The sequence below is a fragment of the Pinus tabuliformis genome, chromosome 1_2, assembly GCF_031772625.1.
Source record: "Pinus tabuliformis cultivar Carrire ecotype Pingquan chromosome 1_2, CPIR1, whole genome shotgun sequence".
Classification (NCBI taxonomy): domain Eukaryota; kingdom Viridiplantae; phylum Streptophyta; class Pinopsida; order Pinales; family Pinaceae; genus Pinus; species Pinus tabuliformis.
In genome coordinates this window covers 874,660,079-874,665,221 of record NC_142298.1, presented here as the reverse complement: position 1 = coordinate 874,665,221, position 5,143 = coordinate 874,660,079, and positions in this window count along the sequence as shown.

Sequence of the window (5,143 nt, the reverse complement as noted above, 5' to 3'; positions counted from 1 at the left end):
CCCCTGGCTGGTTCTGGTCCCTCACTCTTGGCTACTGCGTTGATCCTCCTGGTACTATCTCTCTACCTCTCTACTTTTGTATTCACTACCCCTCGTTGCTGATCATTGATTCTATCTCTCTTAGCAAACCCCGCTCTAGAGAATAGAATGACTAATCACTCTGGTGTGTTCTGCAAGTGACCCTCAAGCCTCTTCTTATACTTTTCTCGTTGAAAATTCAACGACCAAGATTAAGTCTCTAATCAATGGCTAAGATTAGATCTGGCTTGATCCATGACTTTTGGACCATTCTAACACAATTTTATATTAATTCGCATTAATATTTTATTTTCCCTAAGTTTAGACTTAGGGACTCCATTAAAAATATTAATTATTTCAATATCTCCCAAACTATTTAGAATCCGCCTAAACCCTTTCTGGTTGTTGGAGATCTCATGTGCCTTAGCCTCTCCACCAATTTTTGTGGCTAGAGCACATCCGATGCTACCCCAAATCAACATTATCCCTCATACATTAACTCCATTGTGAGGAGTTAAATTCCTCATAAGTTAACTCCATATCTCCCTCATCTTCTTTTGTAATTCATTACCTCATATATTATCTCCCCCATATAAGCTCTCCCCTCATATAACCCTCCCCCATATAAGCCCTCCTTCATATATACCTCTGTTATATACATCAAAATTCTAGTTTTTACAATTAGAAGTGCAATTTTTTTATATATTGGTAGCATAGTACATTTTTAAAATGCATTCATTGATATCTATTGTGGGAGTGGTTCTCATGGGAAGGACAACTATCTTGAGTGGTCTCGGAAGATCAAGCAAACTTCATTTTCAATGAGATGTGGAAAGGAGTTTGTGTAGGAGAAGGAGATGATGAACCAACAAAGCCTACCTCAGACAAGGAATTCACCATAAGGGAAAACAAGAAGAGCAAGGCCTGTGCCTTGATTGAAGCATCTATAAATGAAGAGGCGAGTCACCATATTTAAACATTTTCAAATGATTTTGAATCCCTACAGAAGTTGAAGGAACTCTATGACTCACACTTTGCGCTTGAAGTTGTCCAATTGATGATTAAATTGTTTAGCCTTGAATTACAAAATGATGATCCTCTTGCTCTTGCATCAGAAGTAAAATCTATTATGCATGATATCAAAGTCACTAATGTTGAACTAGAAATTCCTCTGATAGCTTTTGTCAAGGCACTTTATCCCACTTATTCAAATTATCTTGAGTGATTTCAAGCATATGGTAACCTCAAAGAAATTACCTTTGACTCCCTTGTAAATAAATTTGTTGAGAGAGAGAAAGATTTTGGGAAGAAGACAACTCCTCAGTCTTCTGAAGAGGTTGTGTGTCTTGCACATAGAGAGAAGAATCATTCTCAAGATTATTCCAAAGGAAGAGGTGGTCGAAGACGAAAAGGAAGAAGATATTTCAGAGGCAAGGGGGGTAGACACTCTCAAGGAGAAAAATCTAATCTTCATTGCATACGTTGCAATATAGATAGATCACATGATGAATCCACATGCAAGTTGCTTTGCGAAAAAAATTGAGCAAGAAAGAAATCAACCCAAAGGTAAAATCAATGAAAAAGAGAAAGGTAAAGCACCTAAATTTGTTCACTATGTTGTGGCACATTGTAATATTGGTATAAATGAAGACTTGTTTAATGCTTCACTTGCTTCTTGGAAAAACGATTCGTTGCTTGATTCAGGAGCAACTTGCCACATGAATTTTAGAAAATATTTTTTCGAAGAATTTACTGACAATGTTGATGGAGTAGTATACTTTGCAAACAAATCAAAACTCAAGCCATCAGGGCTTGGCACAATCAGGCTCAAATTGCTTGGTCTTCCAGACTTTCTTTCTGCATGATGTTTTATATCTCCCACGGCTAAGGAGAAACTTGTTGTCCATGGTCCACATCCACCAACAAAGACACTCCATTCATATGTTTGATGGCAAGGTTGAGGTGAGAAAAGCATCATATCACTCACTTTTCATGATGGGGATAGAAGAAGAAAGGCTTCTTAAGCTACAAGGTACCTATGCTCGTGCACAAAATTTCTCATACAGTTCTCATTATGATGAAGGTATAGTTCCATCAAGTCTATTATGGCATGCTAGATTTTGACACTTGAACTATGACAACCTTCGCTTGTTGAAGAAAAATGGTGTTATTGGTTTGCATACAATTCTTAGGAAAATTAAGCAATGTGATGCTTACATTCTAGGAAATCATAGCAAAAATTCTTTTCATGATTCACATTCTAGAGCACATAGAAAACTTGAACTCATTCATTTAGATTTATGTGGTCCAATGCATGTTCCTTCTACAAATGGAAATAAATATATGATGACATTTATTGATGACTACACCAGAATGTGTTGGGTTCATTTATTGAAGAACAAATCTGACGATTTTCAAACATTCAAGAACTTTCATACATGGATTGAAAATGATGCACAATGTCATATTGGCTCTATTCGCACTAATAATGGAAAATAATACACTTCAAATGAATTTTAAAACAATCTTCGCCAGCATGGGATCAAACATCAAACAACTGTGCCTTATAATCCCCAACATAAAGGAGTAGCTAAAAGAATGAATAGGACAATCTTAAAAATGGTATGTTCCATGATGTTTTTCAAGAATGTAAAATTGATGTTTTGGGCTGATGCATTTCTATGAGTTGTATATGTAAAGAATAGATGTCCATCTAATGCTATTAGAGACAAGACTCCTTATGAATTGTGGTATGGCCACATTCCTTCGGTAAAGCATCTCAGGGTCTTTGGTTCCACCTATTATGCCTTAATACCAAAGGTACATAGAAACAAACTTCGTGCAAGGATTCGTAAGTGTATCTTCTTGGGGTATTCAAATACCTCCAAATCATACTGCATCTATGATGAAGTTAATAAAAATTTTGTTGTATCTAGAGATGTAATTTTTCTTGAATCTTGCAAAGTTGACAATGTTGTTGAGCGGCAACTTGATCGCTTGGATAGATTTGGACATGCAAAATCATTTCAAGAATTTGATAATCATATTCCACATCTTGAAGGGGGGATTCCTATATTGGATCAATCTGTGGAATCTTCTTCTGAAGCACTCTCTCCCCCACATGAAACTCCAACCACTGATGATACTTTGAGTGATGTGATTGATAGAATTGGGAGACTCAATCTTGATTCAGTCCCAACTCAATCAACTGAGCAGCCTGGACCATCTCAGAAAGGTCCCCCAAAGTGGTTGACAAAGACACTTGAAAGTGTTCATCCTGATGAGGTTGGAAAGATAGGAACACGAAATTCAACCAGGCAAAATGGAGGTGATGTAGATGATTCTGATTCACTTGTTGATATGGATGTTTCTTATGATTGTTAACTGAATTTGTCTACATATTTTGAACCAACTTCCTTCAAAGAATCCACTTCTCATGATGAATGGAAAGAAGTGATGCAAAAGGAGTATGGTGCCTTGATAAATAATGGCACTTGGAAGTTGGTTGATCCTCCATTAGGAACTAAACCAATTGGCTACATGTGGGTCTACAAGAACAAGTATAAAGTTGATGGTTCACTTGACAAGAACAAAGCCAAGCTTGTGGGAAAAGGTTTTGCGCATAAGGAAGGGGTCAATTATGAGGAAACTTTCCCCCCCACAACAAAATGGGCTACCATCTGGACACTCTTTTCCCTAACAGCTCACAACGGTTGGAAAGTCCATCAAATGGATGTAAAAACTACTTTCTTGAATGGAGATATGAAAGAGAATGTTTTTATGTCCCAGCCCAAAGGATTTGCTGTGAAGGGACATGAACATAAAGTATGAAAACTTGTGAAATCCTTGTATGGCCTCAAGAAAGCATCGCGAGCCTAGTATGAAAAGTTAACTGAGCATCTTCTGAAACTCAACTTCAAACATTACGATCTTGATGATGCAACTTTGTTTTTCAAGAAATTTTTAAGAACAGTTGTATATCTTGTGGTATATGTAGATGATATTTTTATTATAGGGAACAATGAGAGCTACATTGCATCCATAAAGAAGGAATGCAGGAAAGGTTTTGAAATGACTGACTTGGGCTATGTTCACTACTATCTTGGTATTGAAGTAACTCAACATTCAAAACATGTATTCCTCTCTCAAAAGAAGTACATTGGAGATCTATTGAACAGTTTGGCATGGCTGAGTGCAATCCTCTGACTATTCCAATGGAACAAAACTTAAAGCTCACATCCATTGAAGGAAAAGAATTTGAGGATGCACCAAAGTATAGACAACTTGTAGGAAGTCTCAACTACCTAACTACTGCTAGACCAGACATTTCGTTTTTTGTTTGAATCCTCTCCAGGTTTATGCAAAAGCCTTGTGAGGGACATTGGTCTACTGCAAAAAAGAGTTCTAAAGTACTTGAAGGAAACTCAAGAATTTGGACTCAAGTATACATAGGTGGGAAATTTCAACTTGATTAGATACTCTGATTCAGACTTTGATGGAGACAAAGAAACTGGGGTATCTACTTTAGGTTATGCTATGAGTCTTGGATCAAGAGCTGGATCCTATAGATGACACAAACAATCAGTTCCAATAGATTCCACACTCTTGGCGAAATATGTGGCAACAGCTGAGGAAACAAAAGAAATTGTGTGGCTCAGGAAATTTATGGAATATTTGTAGGTAAAACAAGTACATTCAACTCCACTCAAGATTGACAACACCTCTGCAATAAAGTTGGCAAAGAACACAAACTTCTCTAATTGAACGAAGCACATAAATACAAAATACCATCTGATTCAACATCATGTTGAGGCTAAGACAATCCATCTATGCCATTGTTCCACTAATGAGCAAATTGTAGACATCTTCACCAAAGCGCTTGGAAGAGAAAAGCTTGAAAGATTTAGAATGATGCTTGGACTCACCAACATCCCTTCAGATTAAGGGGGGGAATGTTGACACCTAATCATTGGGATTGGGTGAAGACTTGTAAATAATGTAAATATTAAATAATGGAAAATAAAGAGCCACAGGAGGTGAAGCCCAAGAGTCAATCCCTCACGTATATAACCATAAGTAATCTTAAGGAATCAACACAATTCATTTGAGGAGTTACCTCCTAGCC